Raw genomic sequence first — 26,597 nt, 5'->3', positions numbered from 1 at the left:
ATAGTGCTTAACACATAGGAGATGTTTGGTGATACACACATACACACACAGAATAATGAAGAGTGACCCTACCTTATTCTTCCTTGCTCCCCTCTGAGGACTGACAGTCCTGACCTTGAATTTCAGCCTAGTCCCCAGAACCCAGCTACCGCTAATAGGACCGTCCACAGCTGAGCATGTTAAAGTGGCATCTGTTTTGAATTATCTATTTCTGAGCTTCATCCACCTCCTGGAACTCACCTTCTTTTGCTCTCTCCCAATTGCTACTAAATTGCCTGGCCTATGACAAGATTGCTGTATACCCTTGGCTATGCTTGGCTTACCAAACTGAACCTTCTCTCTCACTGTGTCTCCCCATCTCATCTCTCTTGGAAGGTATGGGGCCTGCTCCTCTTGTCTCCTCCAGATGCCTTACCTTTCTGTGTGTAACTGGCTAAACCTCCCTGACTCCTGAGACATGACTGAAGGAACAATGAAATCAAGTCCAAAAAAGGTTAAGGAAATTTAGCGGTGGTTCTTGAAGCTTTAACTGTTCATTAGAGTTGCATTATTCTTCTAAAGAGCTATATAGAATGCCCAAATCTGAATATATCACAACACATTCAACTATTCCCCTACTGACAGTGAATGTTCACAGTAAGTATCCTTGTGCAGATCCCTTTGGAGACATTCACTATGATGCCATTTATGTAAAAAGAAAAAGATTCTGCACATCTTCCATGACACAGGCACATATGTAGGTACATTAATGCACAGCAACTGTCTGTTAATACTAGCTACATCTGGAGATCAGGGGTCATATTCAAAAACACTTCTGCCTTCTCTATTTAAGGAAAATGCAAGTGTGTGTTACAAGATTAAAGATGATTAAAAACATTAATGAAACAAATTTTAACCAAAAAAAAAAAAAAAGACTATCCTTTTACCAAAGTACCTTTCTCAGGTATGGTAGAAAGTGGTAATGTGATTAGAATTTCTGTATTCCCATCTCTGGGTGGAGGTATGGAATGTTGCAAAAGGCAAGCTGTCAGGTTGCCCAAGGAGGAGGCCATCTGGGTAGCCCATTACCCAATTTAGCAGCATGGTAACCCATCCTCCTGTGGCACATTTTAAGAACTTTTAATTTTTACTTTGAACTTTGTCTCTTGCATCAGGAGAGTTGAGCCTAATAAAGGGAAACCTGTCTCAGCATTTCATCACAGATTTCTGTAACATAGCTGTATCTCTACAGAATCTATCCAGGACTTCCCAGAAAAGTCCAGGCCTGGATTCTACAATTGCATCACAGTGAAATGATGGGGTTCCACAGCTGAGTCAGTAAATAAATGTTATGGGGCTGTCATCTGGTATCTGGGTCATTGAGTTACATTAGAAAAGTGTGATAACAATGAAACAGCACACCCTTGTATTTTTGTTGGGCTTTTCTTTCTCAGGTGCTTCCTGACACCTCACATATCTTTGCAACATAGCAGTGTGATAATTTGGGGGCAGATATCACCATCCTGTTTTACTGAAGTTCCTTGCTCCCACAGTGCTGGCCTTTCAGTATCTTCGCCAAGTACCCCAGGGCCCTTGCACTTGCTATTTATCTGCCTGGGAATGCTCTTTTCCTAATCCTCTGATAGGATCCTTTTCATAGTTCCAAAATCATATTCTAGAGCAATCTTTTCTGACTATGCAGGTACCCCTCCAGTTACTTTCTATTACATCATATCTTATATTCTTTACAGCACATATCACTATCTGGAACTATGTGATTTATTTGTTTATCTATTGTCTTCCTCTCCCCATTTGAATGTAAAAGAGCTTAGGATTTTATGTTCACTACTAAATACCCAGTACAGCTCCAGATACCCTGTAGGCACTCAGGAATGTCTTTTGAATACATAAATAAATAATTTCCCAGAGACTAGGCTAGAACAGTGATTCTCAGTCCAGGCAGACTCATTAGAATCATCTGGAGGGCTTTTAAAAAATACTGCCCAGGGCCACCCGCCATAGACATCCTTTTAACCATTTAACAGGCTGGCCTAGGCTTGGTATTTTTAAAAGCTGCCCAGGTGATTCTAATATGTGTCCACAACTGGGTATTCAAGGCTGATAGTTTTTTCAGATCTTTCTGATGTTGTTACAATTCCCCAGGAGGAAGACTATGGTGTAAGGACAATAGTAGTAATAGGGAGGGTGGTGAGATGTGGTTGGACTTGGGTGAGGATATAAGATGTGCAGCTGAGGCTAGCCAGGTGAAGATGTGCCCAAGATCACTTGCTTTTATTAGCAGAACTGAGACAATGATCCACATTCTCTGATTAAAAATAGCAGAGCTCGTCTGGGAACATGTTGCCTCTCACTTCTTGGCTGCTCATTCCATGATATTCTAAAACACCCTACATAAATCAGTGCACAGACTTTGACTACCCCTCTCTGGGAATTTAGAATTGCATCTAAATGGAAGTTCTGCTTAAAGGAAGAAGCTTCTGGATATAAGCCTCCTCTCATTATTGTTCTTGTCCTCTTCTTTTTCCTTCTGCTTCAATTCTCTTCCTCTCTCCATTTCTTTTCCCCTATAATCTTAGCACTCTTTATTCTCCCAGAACTTACTTTAAAAAAAAAAAAAGATTTGATTTATTCATTTGAGACAGATAGAGCGAGCATAAGCAGGGGGAGAGGCAGAGGGAGAGGGAGAAGCAGACTCCCCACCGAGCCAGGAGCCCAATGTGGGGCTCAATCCCAGGACTCAGGTCAGGGATCATGACCTGAGCCAAAGGCAGATGCTCAACCATCTGAGCCACCCAGGCGCCGCAACCCCCCCCAACCAACCCCCCCGCACCGCCGCCGAACTTTCTAAAATGCTTCCTTAAATATTTGGAGGTTTTAATTTTTTAGTTCAAAACTTGAAGAGTTCTCTGCATAGTGTTGTGGGCAATCTATGGATAAGAAAAAATTATTCATCCAAGCATTCCATCTCATCCTCATGCAAAGAGGCCACACAGGTTATATATAGTTTTCCATAAATCCCAGATGATATTCTTGTCTTCTCAGACCAGAAAAATGGGGAGAAAATTGGAATGCAGGCACTTGACCCTTCTCCAGACTGTGGAAGTTGCAAAGTTCCTGGAAAAATAATAGACATCAAGGTCTTCTGGGCATTTGGGGAAGATGGGTCATATGAATTTTGAGTTTTGGGAGCCTCTAAACAAATCTCCTCTTCTGTCAATTAAACAATTGATTTATGAGGAGCGAAGTTGCCACCTGGTTTGGATACACCCTGCTCTGGGGATGAAAAGAGAAAGAAATGTAATTTTGCTTGGAAGACCTTTTAGACTGTTGGCTGTCTAGTGCTGAGAATAAAATCTGGGTGCGGAAAGGATGAAGAGGGGGTGGGGCTGTTGCAGAGTGGAAGGACGGATTGTACAGAACACAGGACTTGGCCCTGAGTGAAACATTACATTGCTTGCAGCCATGGGATGGTTTGGGGGGGTCTCATTTCCTAGATTCCTTTAGGGTTTCCTATTTTTCTGATGAGGTAGTGAGTGGGCACAGGGTGTTCTGGGTTCAGCCCTCTTGGCGCCAGGGGGAGCCTGTGTTTTCTGTCTGTGTATGTAGACATGTATGAAACTTAGCAGACCTGACACTTGTCTCTTCAGGAGAGTTCAGGGGAAAAGGCCAGGTGGGACATGGCATGCTTATTACAATGACCACACAGCACACACTGTCCTCCCTTGATTCGGCACTTCACATTCTCCAGTGAAAAATTAGTGGGAAATGCTCATTTGTGTCAGGCTTTCCTCATGACTTAAATGCTGCATGCTTCACCCAGGACACCTGTGTTTGTTGAGCAATACTAGAGGAGGCCTTTGAGAGGTTTACAAAAGACCAGGCAGTGAAAGGGATGAGTAATGAAATGGAGGTTCCCCCTGGGCTTGAAGAGAGCATGTGGGAAATGTTGGGAGGAGGGGGTAGAAAAGAATGGGGTAGTAGGGAAAATTAACCTCTTTATTCATCCATTCAGCAGTGTGATAGCTATTTATTGAGCATCTCTAAGACAAAGTACTTTCCTAAGCCTGGTCGATATATCAAAGTGAATCGGAGAGGTTTTGCCTTTCTCATATTGCTCGACTTTTTCCTACTTCTCTTCTGTGGAGACTTTCCTGACTCCTGGGTGAAGGTACTGCTCTCTTCTCTTCTCTGCGTAACCCTTTATGCAGACTTCCCCTCTGGCACTTAATACATTTGTTATATTCTAATTTTCTGTGTATATACTCATCTGCTTCACAAGGCTCTGAGTTCTGCAAATAGGGATCATTTCACAGTCATCCTCGATGCTCATGCATATGAAAGGTGCTCAGTAAAGGTTGATTAAATGGGTTTGAAATTAATATTTAACTTGGACAGGTAGATTGCTCTTCACATATTTATAAATATGATGCTGTTGTGGATTTAATTTCTTAATCTGTTCGGGAACTGAGGAGGCAGGTTTGAAAGTGATATATTGAGATCCATGGATTTTCTATTTTGTTATTCAGATAATCAGTGATATCAGAACTATCCCATGGAAGATTGGTGGGTGGGCTAAAACTGGTGGTCATTATTTAGACACAGTTGATATAGTTATTTTTTTAATTAGTGTGGTCCTTTTCTAACTCATTGTTCTCTCTCTTATTATTTCAAAACCAAGCCCTCAACATGTGCCACATCCATGAAGTACTCATCAGCAATGGCAATGATAATAATAACCAATATTGATGGAGTTCATCCATGTGTCAAGGTTTACACTGAGTGCTTTGCATGTTTTGTTTCATTTATTCCTCATGAAATCCCATGAGGTTAATACTACTATTGTTCTCATTCTAAAATAAAGAACCTGAAACATAAAAAGCTTAAGTAAATTGCTCAAGGTCACATAGCTTATGAGTGAGATTGAAGCAAGATTCTTACCAGGGACTGGGCTCTTAACTTCTTTGCTATATTGTCTCCCCTATTTGCCTACTGATCCTATAGGAAGTATGTACAAGAAGGAATAAAGACGTGTCACCTCTTGTGTTGAGGATCTGTTGCTAGAGGCATTTCTTGAACTGATTGCCCTCACCAAATCTTCAAGACTGTGTATCACCCCCTCTGAGAATTTTATCTTTTCCAGACTGAGCCAGATTTTGCTTTCTGTATTTCTACAAAACCTACTGCTCTTCTTTTTCATATGGCATCAATTATAATTGTCTAATTTCTTGTTTGCTTCCCCCCTGAGCCTGTAAATTCTTTAAGGACAAAAATTTTCATCTCTCAGTGCCTAGAACCTGTTGCTCAAGAAATATTTGTTTAATTAATTAAGAAAAAAATGCAATTTACTTCCAACTTTTCAAGAGCATTTCCATAAGAATGCTTATTGCTATACTTGTTAGCAATGCTTATTGCATCCACTGATTTGTTAATTCTTTCAATAGATATTTATTGAGGGAGGACCTGTCTGTGTTAAGCATTCTTCTGGGGCTGAGGTGAGAAAACATACATGGTTCCTGTTTATAGGAGGCTTGAAGTTTACTGTGGGGGTTGTAGACATTAATTAGAATTGTCCAAGCACAATTTGGGATATTGCTATGGTAGAAAGGGAAAGGGTGCTATATGAAAACATAAAACTGAACAGAAGAATCCCTGAATCTCAGAGAAAACCCATAATCCTACAAAAGGTTCAAGTGGATCATCCTTTGACTCCTAAGGGTTAAACCCTGAGTCAATAGTCCCTGATGACGGTGAGCCAATTAAATGCAAATTTGGAAAGTCTGGACAAGTCAGTGAGTTATTTTTTAAACAGTCTCAGAATCATTGAGTTGGAGTCCCCAACAACCATTGAATCCAACTTCACATACACTGGAAAAGCTTACTTGGAATTAAGGTTCCAGGTAAATTGATTGTGCACGGATAATGAGAATCAGTCCCACTCTAGAAGGATTTGCTCTATGTCCTAATACTATTTCTGGTAACAGAGACCAGTGTCTACCTAGAAACTTTACAAGGCATTTAGGGAGTTATCTTGATAAGCTCAGGTAATTTTACACAGAATCCAGAGCAAATTATCCCAAACCAAGTCTGAGTTTTGCCAGGGATTTATTCCAATTTTGTCTTGGTGCTACCTTCTGGTGAGTAAAACCAAAGAGCAGAGATCGAACTTCTAATCCTGGAGAATATACTGATAGAGTGAGTTTTTGTTTTATTTAGAGGAGGGATCATAAGATATTATTAAAACAACTTGAACATCTGGTTTGGGGATAAAGTCATTTTATTGTGTGACTGCCAAGCCACAGGGCCAAGCTTACCAAGAAAGCCTCCCTTTCTCCCAGCCTTCAGTAAAGTCGAATACCCAACTATAATAATATGCACCCTCCAACATAAACGAAGAGTAAAGGGGAGCAGAGTGAGGTCTTCAAAACTCAAGGAAAACTCACCTGGTAGTTGGAAAATCAGAGCAATACAGAGTAGCTACACTCCCTTTTGAATCTTTTCTCAACCTAACTGCTACCTATTCAAACTCTCAATGAAAACATCCAAAAAGGAAACAATATCCAAAAGAAGTCCTCATTGAATCCCAGTAAAATTCCTCCTTCCACCACCTCTATCCTCTTCTCCACAAAGTTGAAAATTGATGTTCAGTCTTAGAGAAAATAAAAATCAGAGTTAGTAAGGACTCTTAGAGTATACATGGAATGGGGCTCTTCTCTCTACATGCCCAGTGCTGGTGAAGTCCTTTCCTGCTGCTGCTCTATTGTTCTGGACATGCCCTTAAGTTATTTAGTCTCATTCAACCATTCAAAAAATATTAATGAGCACCTATCAGGTAATAGGCTCTGTGTCAGGCACTAAACTTTATGATATGATGGTATTTATATTTAGGCAGCTCAGATACACTTAAACAGACACATACATAAAATGACTGCTAGTTGTAAAAGAGCTATGAAAGAAACAAAGCACTGCGAATATAAACACCTGGTTCTCCCATTTCTTCCATTCACACCCAGGGCTGACCTTTCAGTCAATCATGACAACCTTTCCCACATTCCAGACAGTTGATACCAATTGATCAAATTGGCAAACAAATTAAAGTCTATCTGCTGCCCCCAAGCCTGGGTTACCAGACAAGGACAATAAAACCCCTAAATAGGATGTACCTATATCGTATGTGCCTACTGTCAGTATCAGAAAGTTGGAAAACAGACTAGAGATCTGTTTTTGCTCAGTCCCTTTGTTTTTGCAGTGGCCCAAAGTGGAGCAGTGATCTGCCACTCAAATCACTCTCTCAAGTCACCAGTGGGAAAACCCTGGTTGGAACCAGAGTCTCATGAATCCAATTCTAGGACCTTCACCTGTTGCCTTCAATGGAGATTGTAATATTTTGGTCTTATCCAATTTGACCATCTCTCCATTCACTAATTGTGCTTTCATAACTTGAAGAACCCAGAAGAGGGAGGAAGGGAAATTTACAAAGTTTAGGAGTCAAGTAATTTTCTGGTTGGCAAGATGAATCAATGAGAAGTAGATCGTAGAGGCTTAAAAAGGGAAAGCATATCAGAACCCAGCGAATGAATAGGTATTAGGTTCTTTCTTTCTTAAATATTTCAGAATTTCCAGAATGTGGATAAATTATCCTCGTTTTGAGTCCTCAGGTTGTCTTTTCAGGGATGGGTATTTGGAAAGAAGGGAAGGGTGGGAGTGAGTGAGATGTGGAGGCGGAACTGGACTATTTCTTTTTTATATTTGCTAAATGCTCTTGCATTGACTACCTACGTAATGCAAATGCTGAGAATAATCAACTATACTCCAAACCAATGACACCAGTTTTTGCATCTGATAGCAGTTTGCCAGAGGAAATCAACTATAAACAAGTTTTTAGTCTGACAATCCAAGACTCCTCATAGAATTGACTCAGCGGTTATTTTGTCCAAGGTACATAGAGCAAGTTTGCTAAGTCTGGGTCATTCTGATAAATTCTTGAAAACAGGGACCCCAGACTGCAAGAGGAGAACATCAAAGATCTCCTGGGGCTATAACTAAGAGCTGGCAACTGGCCTATGTCCTCACTTCACTCCAGTCCTGAGCCCACAGCAAGAGGAAGATTAGTAGGCAGGAGTCCTCCTCTGCCTTCTTGAAGGCTATCTGCTTAGCTGTGGTTCCCTTGAAGAATCAGAGGTTCTCAATTTGAAAAAAATCCCAGTGGATCATCTAGTCCAGCCCTTTCTCCAGGGAATTAAATTAATATTGTCATTAACAAGACTATACTACAGGTTTGCATGTGGAGAAAGAAGGGATTAGAAAACAGTGAGTCAAGCAATCCCCAGAGAACCCCATGGGAACAGGAGGTGACTCCCTGCCTCAGGTAGAAAAAAAAATAGGATTTAATAGGATAGTAGCCCTCAAACTTTTGCATGCACCAGAATCACCTGGAGGGCTATTAAAACATAAATCCCTGAACCTCACTTCAGAGCCTCTGATTTCAGTAGGTCTGGGACTTGAGAATTTGTCATTTCTAAGAAGTTCTCAGGTGATCCTGATGCTTCTGGTCCAGGAACCAAACTTGGGGAGCTTTTGTAATAGGTAAAGAGGAAAAAGAAGATAGCAACTGCCCAAAGTCATCCAGTTCCCTCACCTTCTGGAGGCCTCGGAGAGGGAATTATAAGAGCAGGCATTCTCCATAGTTAGATGGACATTAGTCTTTTCTGTCCATTAAACGTCATATTTGAACTTACTGAGGAAGGGAGGCTGTGCCAGCTGTTATAGGTCACAAATATAATTTCCTGGGGAAATTCACTTAAGAAAAACACAAAAAGATAAAGCTAGGTGCTACATGCAGTTGATGTGGCTGAGCCCTAGAAAGAGTGAGGGAGCTTCCTTGGGTCTGGTGATATGGTGGATTGGAGTGTGCATTGGGTAAGCAGGAAAGGGAACAAGACCCATTGCTCCTTCCTGGTATCACCAAATATATGATGGGTTGTAAATTATAAGTTCTTTTGTTTTTCCAATTATGTTAACTTCTATTCATATTCAGCAAAGCCCACAATGCGGGAGAAAGAGCCCCAGACCAGGAGTTGGCAGGGCCCAAGCCTGGCTCCACCTTAGTTAGTTTTGTGATATGGGCAGACCACTTCAGCCCTCTGCATCTTAGCTTCTTCATCTGTGGAAATCACAATATTTACTCTATAATTCCGCTGAACTTTCTAAGGGTCCAGTGAGATCAGGTGTAAAGGCACTTTACAAGAATATAAAGTGCTATATGGGGCACCTGGGTGGCTCAGTCAGCTAAGCGTCTGCCTTCCGCTCAGGTCATGATCTTGGGGTCCTGGGATCTAGCCCCGCTCAGGCTCCCTACTGAGCGGGGAGTCTGCTTCACCCTCTCCCTCTGCCTCTCCCCCCAGCTTGTGCTCTCTTTCTCTCTCTTTCACTCACACCCTCTCTCTTTCTCAAATAAATACATAAAATCTTAAGAGAAAGAATATAAAGTGTTGTAGAAAGGGAAGAAGTCATTCATTCATTCATTCATTCAACAAAGTTGTATTGGGTGTCAACCACATGTTGGGTTCTGTTGGTATCCCAAGGAATAAAATAAACAAGGTTCTTGCTCTCTGTGGGGAAAAGAGGAAATAACAGCCTCTCTTTTCAGTCAATTTTTTTCTCACTCCCTCCCCTTCTGACCTTGACACTACTGAGAAAACTTTTAATGGGATGAACAGAGAGTTAACAGATGCAGGTTTAGAGGTTTCCTGGGAGTCCTTAGGTGCCCTCGCATGCCCTCTCCAGAATACTATGTACTCTCATATCTAAGCACACAGTGACAGACTAAGGAAAGTAGGCAGGGAGCCAACAAGAGGGGTGGAAAAGGCCTTGCAGTAGGGTCACTGGGTCCCAATCCTTATACTCAATGGACAGCCTTGGGTGAGGTATTTAAAACCTCTGTGGTTCCATTTCTATCTGTCCTATGGAGATAAGTTGGGGCTAAGATTCAACAGTACTAATTGTCTAAACATTGACATACTTCTGCACCAGTTGGTATAAGTTTTGCCACTCAAGTGTCCCCCATCTCTGCTAATATGTGCATTCAGCCCCCACCCAGTTCTGGGATGCTTGGACGTTTCCACACTCCAGCAGCTAGGAGGTAATGCTTGGCACAGTGGGTACCTCTGATGTTGGCTCCAGTGCAACTTCCAAATCACTTCTGATTGGTTGGCAGCTGTGTGAAACCTATTGGTAAATATTTTTGACCATCACTTGGATATCATACAGTTTTTGTGATGATCACACAATGATCTCAATAAATGAATGTCTCTATTACTACTACAAGTGGATACTCAGTAAGTTTTGCTTCCTCCAGACAAAAGCAGATATCATAGTTATAAAGGGTGGGCAGAAGTGAACAGAAAGGAAAGAAGGCAAGAAGTTGGTTGGAAAAAAAGCAGAGAATGAAAATATTATGGGAGACACACTTCTCTCTGGACCTGGGATGTGCTTAGCAAGTGCCTTCTTGAGTCCAAAGAGTCCTGTCAAAGGACTTGGAGTCCCTTGAATGGAGCACAAAGTGTTATTGTTATATAGTAACAGCTCTTGCCCACATTGCTAATTTATTCCATTCTAATCTCCTCTTCATGGGGGAGACAAGAATCTGAGCATTTCTTGCACAGCCCTGCAACCTGCTCCTGGGAGAATAGTTTCCTTGTTTCCCTGGGGCTCCCCTCAGATTTGCACTTTCTTGGCAGACCTGCCAAAAGCTATCAGAGTCACCAGGCACACCCCAGAACATTGATATGTTTGGAGTTTAATCAAATGCCCCACAAAATGAGACTATTTACTTTATCCTTGGAAGCACTCACTTTACAAATATTTAAAAGTGATCAAAATACAAATTATTAGGACTCTGCTCTTCACAATGAGCTTTTTAGGATTTACGTATTTTGATATACACCTCACACTTCCCAAGAAAGGAGGTCTGGCATTTCCTCGATTCTGACGTGTTAGCTCACTGAGGGGTAAAAAGATGGCCGGTGTGCAATCCTGTTTTTCAGTGATACTTCTTTGCCTTGTTCCTTGGCCTCTCTTTTCTGGCAGGAGGCATCTAGAAAAGCCTTTTGCAGGAGTCTCAGGTGGCATGGTTTCACTGCCCGAAATTACCAAGCTATGAGTTCCAACCCTGTGGCTTTGGAGGCAAGGGGTAGGCAGTCACAGGTCTGAAAGTCAAAGCACACAAGAGGAGCTCAGAGAGAGGAAAAAAAAATCTGTTGCTGCTTAGCAGTCTTTTAACTCCCCACTTGTTACTCCCACTGTGCCCCCTGGCCCCACCCTAGGGGCTGCATTGAAACTTCTCTATGATTCTCAATCCTCAGACCCACCCTCCTCACTTGACTCAAAAAAAACCCCAGGTTCACCCACTGAATTGAGAAGACCTGTGTTCCCCACTCACCACTGCGCTCCACCTCCAAGCTTTGTTCTTTTGTCCCGTTGTTGATAGCACTCTCTCTTCTTTTCCTTTGCCCTCAGAGGAAGGGTTTGTCCTCCTCACCAAACCTAATGCCCCCAACCTGGGGCTGATGATCAAATATAAATACCCACCCCCCCGTGATCTTATCTCTTGGTTAATCTCTTCATTTGGGGGCCACTTCATCCTTTCTAACAGTTTCTTTCCCCACTTTGTAAGAAAGTCCTTCCCAGCATGTCAAATCATCACAAACACCTCTTTCTCCTCTCTGTCCTCACCGGCATTGTTGAACTAGTGTCTCCACTGGCTGGCTCCACATTCTCAGTGCCTTTCATTCCTTATACCCTTGCAAGCTGACTTCTGCTAGAGGGATGTTTTTAAAAGCCTTACAAGAATTGGTGAAGTAACTATTTCACCTTTGACTCTCAAATCATCAAAGTCAGCTCTTTTTCTTTTTTTCTTTCTCCGTCTCACCCTCACCCTTCCCCCCTCCAGGGCATATGACCCTGTTGACATCCCCTTTCTTCTTAAAACATTCCCTGTACACTGTGGCGGTAGTCCTACTCTTGCAGCAACGAAGTTTTTCTCAAGTTTCCTAAATGGTTTCTCTTTGGCTGAGAAAGAAAAACATGCCCAGCATTCCTAGCCTCTACTCCCATTCTTTTGCACCACACCCCTTCCCTTCCCCTCTCCCCTCCCCTCCCCGCCCCACCCCGCCCCACCCCTTCTCTCTCTCAGCAGGGTCACCCACTGCCATGGACTCAGTGATTGACCCTTAACCTCTGTAGAACCAATTCCCAAATCCTTTCCTCCAGAAAACTCGCTTGCCTCCTGGGTTCCAGACCCATAATTCTAAGAATCTGCTGGATGTCTCCTTTTATGTGTCCTGTCGGCATCTCAGAACAGAGTTTTCAGTACCCAAACCATCCTGTTCTCCTCAAAACCTACTCAACTTTTTCTGCCTTCTTTATTTTTGTAAATAGTGCAAATATTACCTTCATCATGCAAACTAAAAATATTTGACTCTTTGCTCTGCCTCACCCCATTTATTTAACTCACTTTTTATGTTCTGTTGTTTCCTGAATTGTGTCTTGGCCCCTCTCCTTCCTGTCTGTTGCAATTGTTATCACCCAAATTTATTCATTCTCTTCCTCATGTCAGGACTCCTGCGATAGTCTCTTGGGTGGTTATGTCCTTGACTTTGTGTTCTTTTTTTATTTGTCTTACATATGTCAATCTTCCTGAAGCCCACTTCCAATGAATCTTTCATTTCACCTCTCTGCTCAATTAAATTTGGACCCAAAAATGCTATTCAAGGCTTTCCATATGTTGATCCTAAAAGATCTTTTCAAGTCTAATTCTCACTAATGTCCTATAATTAACCTATTTTCTAGTCAAATGAGATGGCATTTCCTAGTTATGCCCAATGCTTTCCAAATTCTGTCTTTTTGTCCCTACTCTTTCTTTTGCTTAATACCCCCATAAGTACTTTTGCTCAAATGCTATAGAACCTATCCCTTCTCTGAATCCCTGCACAACTTAGTTTGAGCTTCCTTGTGTCCCTGACCTTTGTCAGCTTAAGAATGCCTATTTTGAGAGCTTGGCCTCACTACTTCTCTCCTCTCCAGTTTGTAAGATCTTTGTGGGGAAAGAGTATATCATAGACATCTTTAGAATCTTTTACAGCACCTGGGCTAGTACCTTCTACATAGTTGGCCCAATGTATATTTGTTGAATGTTGAATTAAAAAAATCATTATATTCTTAGAAACTTTATAATTAATTTCTTGTGTTTTGTTTTGGAAAGATTTTTAAATTTTTCTGCCATTTATTTTTTATTTTAATTAATAACTGGAAAATACTAGAAATATCTCACATAAGCATTTTCACAACAAACTCATTTCTGCTCAAAGATTACTACTCTTACCAACATTTTTAGAGTGATTGTAAATTCCTATTTAAATAATTTAGATCTACTGGTCTTTGCATATTACTTCATGACCCTATACATCCCGGGGAAAAAATTAAACTGAGTCAACTACCTGGATATTGGCTCCCCAAATTTAAAAAAAAAATTAAATAACTGGAAAATACCCTTAATAACTAACAAAAAAAAAAAAAAGAATTGGTTATTGTGTGCAGGGACCATGTGTCAGTACCTTGTTTATTTCTCCCACAGGATTAAATCCAGCTCTGAGCACATAGTGAAAGACCAATTCTCATCAATTGATTATAGACAGTTGATTTACTTCTAAGAAACTCTTGGAAACTTTCCTTGATCCCTCAATTCAGGTGAAAGCTGACATGTGTAGACCAAACCTGTGTCTAGAGCCATGTATTAGCTGAGAACTAACCATGCAAGATGTTGTCAAACGAGTGGTTGTTGACAAAATTCAAGCTTTGTTAAATGAGAATAAAAAGTAGTTGGCACATGGGATCCAGGTCTTTTTTAAAAGCATTGTTTTTTACAGTGTGTATGTGTATGTGTGTGTGTGTGTGTGCGTTTCCAGATGCACTTGTATATTTTTCCCCAGCTGCAGAGTGGAAACGAGCAGTCCTATCTCCCTTGGGGCAATTGGAGCCCTCTTCAACAGGTAGACTCCTCTAGCCATCTTAGACCATTTCTGTGCCACAGGCAAAGTTTTCTTCTTCCCAAACTTTATTTTGAAGCAAGTTCAAGGAAATTCAAAACAGCAGAGTTGGGTAGAAAAAAATAAGAAGTCTTTTGTTCAGCATGTACAGTTTGAATTGTGTCAGGAAATATTGCTACTTCCATTTCATTACACTTTACTTTGGAGGAACTTTTTTTTTTACAAAGTCAGGAGAACTCTAAGTCAGGAGCCTGTCCATAGCTGAGCCTCACGGACAGATGGCCGGCTCAGATGCATAACAAAGGGTCTGTTGTGATGTTGCCAATTCTATTTCATGAAATCTTTTTTGGTATAAACTGGAGAAAGCACTTTGTTCAGTTAAAGATTTTTTTTCAGCCAGTTGTCTTTGCCAAGGTCAATGTTTCTATTACATGGGGAAAGTATACACTCCCTCTGGTGGCTGATTTAACACATTTGTCTTTACCAAAAGACCCATGGATCTCAGTAGCTAGAGTGTCTTAATGTGATGTGCATTCATTGAACAAGTATTTATTGAGTTCTTATTATGTGTCAGGCAATGTACTAAGGAAACTAGACTTGGAAAACCCAGGATCTTGCTCTGGTGCTACATACTAACCATTAGGCCTGTTCACAAGGCAGCCATCTAACCTCCTTGTCCTTCGTTTTCTTAATAAAGAAGTGTATATCCTCACTGCTTATCTCCAAGCATAGTATCCAAGATAAAAAAAGATAAAATAACAGCAAGAAGGATCATGTGTTGTAAATTAGATGAAGTCACTTTAATGTTTAAAATAATTCAATCTCTATTCCTTGCCCTTGGAAAAAAATCCAACCATATTTCATGGATTCAAAGACCCAGCATAATCTAGACTCTGCATCTTTACCAACTTCATCTCACACTATTCTCCTGCTGGAGAATCCCATGCTTCCATACTGGCCAAACTTCCATTTCCTTGAAAGTGTGATTTCTCCCTCAAGATCTTCATATGTATTTCCTCCTCTTTCTGGTAAGCTTGTTCTCTACTCTTCACCTACCTTTTATTTATCCTCATTTGAAAGCAACTTTCTCAGAAATTCCTTTGCCAGTCACCAACTCTAAAAATGGTTCCCTTCAATATCTTCTTTCAGAGAAGCTTATTTCCCTTCATTTATCCCATACAGAAATTATTTATTATTATTTTTTTTTCCTGTCTTCCCCACTAGAATGAAAGCTTCATGAGCACAGGTACCATGACTGTATAATTCACTAATATATACCTCACACCTATAAATAGCATCATTTAGAATTTTGAGAATGTCTGGATGAATGAATCTTGAGGAGTGTTAGAGAAATGTGAATTCATTATCATCTAAAAATAAAATAATACATAATATCTAAGAAAAAAAGAGGAAGTGCAGTTTGAGAAAGAAGAGGTTGGTGTACTTTACAAGTATTATTGGGATATGGACTTTTAAAATTATTTTAATTATGTACTCAATCATGTTAATGTCATATATTTCATGACTACATAATTAAATAGAATTATAGAATTTTATATCTAAACTATTTGCAAATGATAAAACTGCAGTCCAGAGACGTGAATTGATGTATCTAAAGTCATACAGGACAGATGCAAGACTAGAACGTGTGCCTCTGATTTAGTTCTTTTCACTACCTTGTGCATATTCATGTATACCATTATTAGTATAAGACCTCATTTTTTTTTAGTTTAGAAACACTTTTTTAAAGTTCATTTATTTATTTAAGTAATCTCTACACCCAACATGGGGCTCAAACCCACTATCCCAAATCAAGAGTCGCATGCTCTTCTGATTGAGTCAGACAGGAGTGCCAAGACCTCATTTCTTAAAGTTTGGTGGGTTTACTAAACTACTATATTAATTCCAGACTAAAGCAACTATAAACAAATTGCTTAAATTGATAAACAGGCATCTTTCATCCTGGTGTCCTGGAATTAAATAGACGTATATCTCTGTTCAAGTTCTTTCTTCCTTCCTTCTCTCCTTCCTTCCTTCTTTCCTTTTTTACTTTTCCCCTACTGAGGGCATTTTGTCATTCTTTGTGTTCAGAGGGTATTTTCCTTCTGGAAATGCATACTCCAGTTCTGGGAAATTTTCTTGAATTATTTCTTTGATCATTTCTTATTGTCCATTCCCATTGTTTTATTTTTCTACAATTCTGCTTTCGGTTCAGACTCTTCTATTTAGTTTTTCATTTCTGCTATCATCACATTAATGATAGCTTTTTAGTGTTCTTTGACTATTTGTTTTTAAAACAAACTGATCTTATTTCAAAGGTACACTATCCTTTCTTAACTTCCTGAGACAACAAATGGCACTATTTTTGAAGGTTTTTTTTTTCTTTGCATTCTTTGGTCTTTAATCTATGTTCCTTTTTTCCCATTAACGTTTTAGTCACTGTCTTTCATGTTGAGGCTTTCCTTAAATGTTTGGTGATTCTTGGATGTCCATCTTAGTCACTGTTTCATGTTGAGGCTTTCCTCAAATGTTTGGTTATACTTGGATGTCCATTCTTATGTAAGAGAGGATAAGGTTACCAGATAAGTTACCACTCAGTTAAATTTGAGTTTTATGAAATAATGAATACATTTTTAGTATAAATATGTCCCAAATATTATATTTGTATTTTCTAAATCTGGCTATCTTAAAAGAGGAGTATAAAGTAGCTGAAGAAAAATCTGTGTGTATGGATGGAATTATTGACTCCTGGGTGTCACTGAGATGATATGGTTGAGCCATTTCATTAGAGGATGCCTGAGCATTAGTATCTTTGGGTCTTTACTATTGGGCTGGTGAGAGTCCCCAGACCAGAATCATTCCATCTTCAGCCTAAGGACTAAAAGCATGGTTGTCAGTGTTCTGGAAGCTGAGATGGGACAGGAGGTTGTTATTCTCATCATTTAGAATGCATACTTTCAATGAATCTCCCTGTTTTCAATATAGTATCTCTGCCTTCAGTAATGGCTGTCATTCCCTCTGTCTAGTATCTTTCTGATACAGCCTCTCTGGAGAATAAGTCTTCAGTCTTCTGTCAGGAGTTGGGGGGGCTACTTCTCAGACTACTAGAAAATCCTGTCATCTTCAGCTGCATCCCCACTTTCAGAGGTGCTTCTTGCTGCCAATTTCTGAGACTTCTTGGGGTTTTGCAGGACAAATCAGGTTGCTTCTGGGCTTCTTCCACTGTCAACTTAAATTTCAGCTTCATAATTCTGCTAAGCCAGTTACCACTCCGCCATCTGCTTTCTGTCTTCTGAAATGTTGTTGTTGTTGTTTTCTTTCTTACTCTCTTTGTCCTTATGGGTTAATGTCTTTAAAATCAATCTCTTTACTGTCTTTTTTGTGGGTTTTGGAGATGGAGTGTAATGTAAAGCATATGTTAAATCTGCCATCTCTAACTAGAAGCACAGCCATGAATTTTCAAAGTGACTCCAGAAGAGTCATTTAAATGCTTTTCTCTCAATTTTCTCTTTTGTAAAATGAGAAGACTAGAAGGGAGGATTGTTGATGGACCCCACACAATATTTTATGATTGTATAATCGTCCACATTATCATTTTTAACCGAGACCATCAGGTTACAACTTCTTAAACCTTCAAAACAAATTCTGTGTTCAGTCTTATAAGGAATAGACAAAGACACAGTCTACATTTTCAATTATACTGAGCTTCCCTACTCTGCCACTTGTCATCATGGGACCTTGAGCAAGGACTTCTCTGAAGTTTATTTCTCCTCAAATGGAGACAGTAATATCAACTCTCATGAGGCCGCTGAGATTAGCAGATGAGTAAATGCTTAAGAGAGTGCTTCACATATGGAAATTTGCTAATGCAAATATTAGTTAATGTTGTTAACTTTTGGATTAGGCATCTTCTTAGAACAATAATTCCTGGCTTTTTAAAAGTCTTCTGGTTGAGGAATTGTAATAATTACTTTTAATTGCCTGGACCACTGTAATTAGTCCTATTAGTCCATGCAGGTTGCCAGTGAATCTATTTCTATTAGACATGAATACTATTAATACTGCTAATAAGGGTCATTCCTAATTGAAAACTATTAATGTGTCAGATAATCCATTCAGTGCTTTATATACATCATCTGTAATCTTTCCAACCATCTTGCAGGGTAAGTTCCATTGAACCCATTTTACAAACAAGGAAATTGAGGCTCATGGAAGTTAAGTGGTTTGGCCAAGCTCATTCATTCAGTAAATGGTGGGGTTGGGATTCAAACCAGGTCTATCTGGCACAAAAATTTATGTATACTCTTTTTCTTATGCCACAATGCCTTCTTAACTCTTTAAAACTCACTAATATCTCTTATAACGTTGAGGCCAGAATGTGAACAAGCTAAGTATGGTAACCATAATTAAGTTCCTGCTAGTCTCAATTCCGGCATCCCTACAATGGATTCTGAATTCCAATCATAAGAATCTATTGGCTAACTTAACATAATAAACAAACAAACAAACAAACAAACAAACAAATAAAATTAATTAAATAAATAAAAATTAAAAAAAAAATAATCTATTGGTCATGCTTTCTCATGTCCACTGTTTTTGCTCCTCCTGTTTCTCTCCTTTGACTATCACCTCTCCTTCTCTCTCTTCAGTTACTGTTTACCCACCCTGAGGGGCTCCATCGAGGTTCAACTTCTTTACTTCTCCAAGCAAAATTAATTTCTCTCTTCTTTATGTTCTGTGAGCATTTTAATTTGTATCACATAAATTTGCCTCTTTTTAACCATTTTTGACCTACAAAAATTACAACTTTATATCATTTAACCAAATATCTTCTTATCCCATTATATTGTTAGCTGGGGATGGGAAGTATCTGTTCTCCCCTACCCTATCCCTGAAACATAAGTTTATGACGGTTAACCATAACAAAAGCAACCTTCTGAGAGCTTACTAAGGGCCAGGATTGTTCTACACACTTTACATGAAATTAGTCTTTTAATCCTCAGAGTAACCCCATGAGAGTCATTTATGTATATATGAGGAAACTGCGCCACACAGAAGCTAAATAACTTTCTCAAGCAGAGCTTGGATTTGAGCCCAAGTAATCTGGCTTTAAAATCCATTGTGTGTGTGTGCATGTGTGTGTGTGGAGGCCGTGGGGGGAGGTTATAAAATACAAAGTCTACCACTTCTCTAAAAGCCTTTTTTACTATTCCGTCTGTTATGTTTTGTTTACTAGTATATTCCCTGGACCTAGAACAAGGCTAGGTGCCTAGTAGATGCTCAGTAAAGAGATGAATGAATGAATTTTGTATCAGCCATGTTTATTAAGCACCTACCCTGTGCTCCTAGGTATTATGATACTAAATGCCAAGAAAACTAAGGCCCAGCTCCAGCCCTTGTGGAGATCACAGCCCTGCAGGAGACCATGGCAAGCAGCACAGCAGTTACATTGGAAAGTGACTGCTAGACTTCAGAGATGAACATTAGGAGAGGAATAAAAGGGCTGCTGAGCACCTGGTGGGGAAGAGGAGACAGCTGAGTCCTGGGGAGTGGGTAAGAGTAGAATTATCCAAGTGAAGGGGAATTCAGAGCCAGTATAGATGTGTTCCAGGCAGAAGAGGCAGGTTATGCAAAAGTCCTGAATGGGGGTCAGGTTGCGGGGGAGGCACAAAGAAGGCATTGGGTGTTCAGAGCAGAGCAGAACAGAGAAGGGCTGTGGACCAAGGGCTTAGATTTGACCCCTAGCTTAATTAATTACTGTTTTTGTGACCTTAGGTAGATTTCTTAATCTCTTTGTGCCTCAATTTCTTTTTCTATAAAATAGGTATAACAACAGTACCCACCTGGTGGGGCTGGAAGGAAGATTATCTGAGGTAATACTTTTAAAGTGCTTAGAATAGTGTCTGGGTTAGGGAAAATGCTCAAAAATGGTTCTTACATACTTAATTTTCCTGTATGCAGAGTTAATGAATTTGCTTCAGGGGAGTTAGAAGTTTATGATTTTAGAGCCTCTAAATGGGTTTTCACAGTTATAAAATAATTAGAATAATAGCCATCACTTAAATATTGTGTGCCTAAAAGGTATCCTGTGCATTGCTCTGCTCAAAACAACCTTGAGAGGAACATGCTAATGTCCCCATTTCACACAAGCTATTGAGGTTTAGAGAGGTTAAATAACATCCCCACACTCCATCCAGAGACAGGTTTTAAACTAGGTATTTGCCTCCAGAGTCCTTGAGCTGAGTCACCATGATATAATGCCTCTGGTTTTTAAGTTTTAAAATGAAAGTGAGATGTGTTGGGTCCAAGGTCATTCTTGGTTTAACGGGGCTATTTGAAAACACAATACAACTGAATGAATAAACATTTTATGTTAAATTCTTGTTGGGTTCCATCTTTTCAAGCTTCTTCCAGCAGATTGATGATGCCCAGTCCCCTTAAGGACAATCAGTTAAGTAAGACCTTACATAAACCTAAAAGTGATCCCCTTGTGACCAAATGCTCAAGAAATAGTGAGGTTTTCTCCCTTCTTCATTTTTCATCTTCTCTTTTAAAATTTTAACCCAAACCTAAGATTTTATTTAAGGTTTTAGAATGAAGTCTTCAAAAAATAATATTTTTGAGAATTTCAAGAACATACAGAAATGAAAGAGTTAAGGGCAACGACCTGCTTTGGAAACTTGTGAACTTGGGAAAGTTACTTAACTTTTCTTTGCGCCAGATGCCTTATCTCATAAATGGGGATAATTATAATAATACTTGTCACAAAGGTTATGACACGAAGAATAAATGAGTTAATTCATAAAAAACACTTTTTATGATGCCTGGAAGACCGTGCAAAAGTTATTTCCCTGAGACCATTTAACCAGCTAATGGCAGAAAACAGAATTCTCTCCCAATCCTGTTTTCTTTCTTTTTTTTTTTTTAAAGATTTTATTTATTTATTTGACACACAGAAAAAGCACAAGTGGGCAGAGAGGCAGGCAGAGAGAGAGGCAGAAGCAGGCTCCTCACTGAGCAGGGAGCCTGATGCGGGACTCGATCCCGGGACTCCAGGATCATGACCTGAGCCGAAGGCAGTCGCTTAACCAACTGAGCCACCCAGGCGCCCCTCCCAATCCTGTTTTCTAGGCCAGCATTTTTTTTCAACAACAGGTTATTATGAACACTTTGATATAATTGATATTTGAGTCTCAGGGTGTGTGTTTGCTTCTACGAACTGATTCATATTCATTTACTCCTATTTTTTTTTCTTCTGGTATTGTAATATTAACTCCTTAGGTAAAAAGCCCTTTGATAAATTTCTGAACAATAATAATCATCCTAGCTCGAAGTTGAACACCTGAATTTATGGTACATATCCTTTTAAAAATTTTATCTTAACTTTAAAGAAAAAAAGCAGTATCTGATATAAAACTCAAAAATGTGTGTTTGTTTCTAGCCGAAAAATCCAGAATTACTGAAGTATTAAAAATCTTCAGAAATAGTTGTAAGTGAAGCTATTAAAGTAGACAGTGGCAGTGAGGTTGGTATCTGAAAATGAGGTAATTGCAAGACTTAAACCTTAATATCTTTTAATTTTTGAAAGTGAACCATTATATAAAGACCCAAACCCAAGTTGTCCAGAACTTGCAGTCAGAAACAGAGGAAAACTTGTCTCCTGTTCATTTTATATTATGGAGTGTGAGGTTAATCAGGGAAATTTTACCATGAGTTGGGGAGATGTGACCATTCTTCCCATTATTTTATTCTAACCCATCTGAGGAGCTTAGGAGAGATTCACAGTGGAGGGAATAAGGATTAGGGGGCTAACTGTATTATGAGAAAAAGCATGTAATTCGACGAGGTCATCAGGAAATCATTTCCCAAGGAGGGCCCTTGTCTTTGAAATCCTTTCTCACTCCTGGTCTAACAAAGCCCTAGTTCATTGAACCTCAAAGGATGATCCTAAGCAGCTGGTTTTGGCTGGCCAGCTTTGATGGCTGGGGTGTTTGAACTGTAGTGGGGGCTAAAATGGTCTATTTCAGTTTAATTATTTGTGTATCTGTCCAGGATTCCTCTCAAGGAAGAATGGGCTTCGTCCTGTGGGAAATGAACATCTCTCTGTGAATAATATAAGGTCTTAGACAAAATAAAATTACTTTTTTCAAGAGCTCAAGTTGATGTTTTGGTGAATTAATTCATCCTATATCTTGGTCCTTCCATGGTCCATTTGGTTTGAGTGAGAAATAGCTGCACTTTGACATCTCTGTGCCTGTTATTTTCTGCAATCTAGAAAACTCCACCTTCACACTTTCCTAAACCCTGCTCTTTCTCCAACGATTCCCTTCTGTAACCTTCCCAAATCACTGAACTTCAAAATCCAAAATTAAAATAGGATTTTAACATCCCTTTTTTGTCCTGGGGGAGGAGCAGAGGAACCAATGCTCTCCAGACTTATCTTCATTTCAGAAAAGACTGTTGAGAGTGTATTACAGGATGGAATTTCCTAAATTTAGCCTTGTCTTCAAGGAGAAGGGTTAATTTTCTTCTAGAGTATATGTCTTCCTTTCTGGGCTGAAGAGTTGCTGAATTTGATCTCACTAGATTTCCCCATTAGAATATAAGTTCCATGAAAGCAAAAACTGTCTAGTTTATTGCTATGCCATGAATGCCTAGGACATTGGCACATAGTGGGTTCTCATTCATTTAAATGTGTAAGTGAATGACCCAGTGTATCAGTCAGGGTAGGTTGGGTTGTGCTGTAATAACAAACAACGGTCACATATTAGTGTTTATTTCTTATGCATTGCAGGTCAGCTGGGAGCTCTGCTCCATACCTTTTCACTTTGGAACCCAGGCTGGCAAAGCAGTTACCATCTTGAATGTTGCTTATCACTGCATAGAGGTAATAAGAGCTCTAAGTTTCCAAATAGCAATAGAACACTCTGATTTGGAAGTGATATGTGATCCTTGCACTTACAACTCTTGGGCTGACATGTGGCCCTCCTCAAACCACACAGGTACATGGGAGTATGTGTGCAGTCTTCCTATGTCCTACAAAAGTATAGACAGCAATAATGACTACTACATCAAGAGTAGGAAGGCTACAATTGAAGTGTTTTAAGGTAATTTGTCCATTGTTAAAATTTTAGTGAGACCATGAGCCAGCTCCATTTCTGAGAAAGAGTTTTAAAGTCATAATTCAAGCACTTTAAACAAGAGCAGTATCATGCCAAGGGGATAAAAATTGGTTCTTGGGGGCTGAAAAAATTTAGATTTTTTAGTTCTCCTAAGGGCCATACTACCTTAACAGATACATAGTATATTTGTGGTATTTAAGTGTCATAGTGTTATTCCCTAATAGCAATTAGGAAAAAAATATTTGCACAGGTTCCCTAGGAATCAATAATGAAAAAACGGTTGACAAACACTCCTTTAAACCAATGAGAGGTGAGCTTATATCTGGATTTTTTGTTGCTGGTGGTGTTTGTTGGGAGTTATGGTTCCTTAGCACATGTGGATTGTTTCTTCTGGTAGTGAAGAGATGATGCCTACACTCCAGGCCACTTTCATAGATGGGATCCCTTCCTTTGCTGTATCTGCTATGTTGTAAAGTGTCCTCTTATCTATAGGTATAGAAGGCCTATACCTAGAATAGTGCTAACATTGTAGCAGTAGTAATTTTATCGTCAAGGCAAGTTTCACTCCCCTGAGCCATCATTTAGGATAATCAATGCCAAATCAGATGCGTCCTATGCTAAATAATGCACTGACTGATATTCTTGTTCTGATATTTTTGGTCATGAGAGTCAGAAATTTAAGTCTCAGTCTCACATTGGCTAAACATTTGCTGACTTCCTAAGAAAAATCTTATAAAGACAAGACAAAGGAAGCAAAAGATCCCTTTCTTATTTCTTAGTAAACCTGGGTTAGAGTTTTTGCTCACTGTGTTTCAGTTGCAGCTTGAGCACTTATTCACAGAGGGACCTCCTTCAAATTGTAGGATTTCTTTGTGCCTTGGTTTCCCCATAAGTAAGCGGGAATAATAATAGCACTTACCTCATAAGGTTGTTGCAGGCATTAAATGGAGTAGTGTATATAAGTATTTTGAACAGTGCTCAGTGTATAGTAAGTCCCAAATAAATATTAATCATTGCTAGCTACATTATGTTATTATTGTTGTTGTTTTTCCTCACACATTGTCTTCAGCTTTCTTTGTTATAAATGCAGGTTCCAAACCTTCTTTTTTATGGCATATTTCAACATTCATGTAGCTCAGTTTTGATTTTATTATTATGGATGGCAGACCCTGTAGTGTTGCTGGACACAACCCCATCTGCAACTTGCTTTCTCCTAGAAGCTTTCAGAGATTTGATTAGGTATGCCTGTGTGACTCCATGAGCTCTGGGAGGAAAGTACTGGATGGAATATCAGGAAAAGTTATTTCAAAGGACTATACCCAAAAAGCATGGCTCTTGGGAATTTAGTTCTTCCTAGTTTCTACTTACCAATCGAAATGGAAATCGATTTTATTCCTCTTGGTACAGCAGCAAACTTGTGATCCTGAAGCAACAAGCATGATACCATCACTTTAAGGAAAGTGCAGCAGAAGGATAAAAAGAGGCCAAATCCACAACAGTGTAGTTGGACAACTCCATCACCCTAGACAGACCTCTTGATATGTGAAAGAAACAATGCCTATGTGTTGAGGCTGCTGTTTTCTGTTGCTTGCAGGGGAAAGAAAACATTCTATTTTTTATTTTTAAACATTTTTATTATTTCTCAAGTATAATTAACATATAGTGCTATATTAACTTCAGGTGTACAATATAATAATTCAACGGTTTTATGCATTTCTCAGTGCTCATCAAGATAAATGTACTCTTAATTTTTTAAAATTTTTTTATTGTTATGTTAATCCCCATACATTACATCATTAGTTTTAGATGTAGTGTTCCATGATTCATTGTTTGTGCATAACACCCAGTGCTCCATGCAGAATGTGCCCTCCTCAATACCCATCACCAGGCTAACCCATCCTCCCACCCTCCTCCCCTCTAGAACCTTCAGTTTGTTTTTCAGAGTCCATCGTCTCTCATGGTTCATCTACCCCTCCGATTTCCCCCCCTTCATTCTTCCCCTCCTGCTATCTTCTTCTTTTTTTTTTCCTAAACATATATTGCATTATTTGTTTCAGAGGTACAGATCTGAGATTCAACAGTCTTGCACAATTCACAGCGCTTACCAGAGCACATACCCTCCCCAGTGTCTATCACCCAGTGTACTCTTAATTTTTATTTATTTCACCCATTTCTCCACCTACCTTCCCTCTGGTAACCACCAGTGTGTTCTCTATTTAAGAGTCTGTTTTTTTGTCTCTTTTTATAAGAAAGAAAGCATTTTGAAATGATATTCTATTTTTACCTATATGAAAATCTTTCTATAAATATGAATACTTTATAAAAATGAATGGAAAGTGAAAAAAATATATTTATAAACTACTGGTAAGAGGTATATTCCCAGGACATAGTAGTAGTGAAAGAAGTCTTTTAATTTCTTTCCCTAAAACTTATAAAACACAAGGATCACTCCATATGATACTAGAAAATAACCATTTGTCCTTTTTATTATTATTATTTTAAATTTTTTTACTTATTTTATTTTTTTCCAGCATGACTGAGATACAGTTTTCTTTTTTTTTTAATTTTATTATGTTATGTTAGTCACCATACAATACGTCATTGGTTTTTGATGTGGTGATCCACAATCCATTGTTTTCGTATAACACCCAGTGCTCCATGCAGTACGTGCCCTCCTTAATACCCATCACTGGGCTAATCAATCCCCCCTCCCCCCTCCTCTCTAAAGCCCTGTTTGTTTCTCAGAGTCCATAGTCTCTCATGGTTCATCTCTCCCTCCAATTCCAGCCCCCCATTTTTCCCTTCCTTCTCCTAATGTCCTCCATGCTATTCCTTATGTTCCACAAATAAGTGAAACCATATGATAATTGACTTTCTCTGCTTGACTTATTTCACTTAGCATAATCTCCTCCAGTCCCATCCATGTTGATGTAAAAGTTGGGTATTCATCTTTTCTGATAGCTGATAATATTCCATTGTATATATGGACCACATCTTCTTTATCCATTCATCTGTTGAAGGGCATCTCGGCTCTTTCCACAGTTTGGCTATTGCGGACATTGCTGCTATGAACATTAGGGTGCATATGGCCCTTCTTTTCACTACATATGTGTCTTTGGGGCAAATACCCAGGAGTGCAATTGCTGGGTCATAGGGTAGCTCTATTTTTAAAGTTTTGAGGGATCTCCACACTGTTTTCCAAAGTGGCTGTACCAACTTGCATTCCCACCAACAGTGTAAGAGGGTTCCCCTTTCTCCACAACCTCTCCAACATTTGTTGTTTCTTTCCCTGTCCATTTTTGCCATTCCAACTGGTGTAAGGTGGTATCTCAATGTGGTTTTGATTTTAATTTCCCTGATGGCTAATCATGATGAACATTTTTTCATGTGTCTGTTAGCCATTTGTATGTCTTCTTCAGAGAAGTGTCTTTTC

The 26,597-nt window shown here is 39.4% G+C and overlaps 1 pseudogene; it reads left to right on the top strand.

Annotated features, from left to right (window-relative positions):
• Positions 1-23,680, top strand: part of LOC117998483 — a 41,618-nt pseudogene extending 17,938 nt beyond the window's left edge.
• Positions 23,681-26,597: the final 2,917 nt, after the last annotated feature.

The sequence above is a fragment of the Mirounga leonina genome, unplaced genomic scaffold (genome assembly GCF_011800145.1).
Source record: "Mirounga leonina isolate KUSES-001 unplaced genomic scaffold, KU_Mleo_1.0 Mir_418, whole genome shotgun sequence".
In the NCBI taxonomy this organism is placed as follows: domain Eukaryota; kingdom Metazoa; phylum Chordata; class Mammalia; order Carnivora; family Phocidae; genus Mirounga; species Mirounga leonina.
The sequence above is the reverse complement of the archived record's forward strand: the minus strand, read 5'-3'. Positions and strand labels throughout refer to the sequence as shown.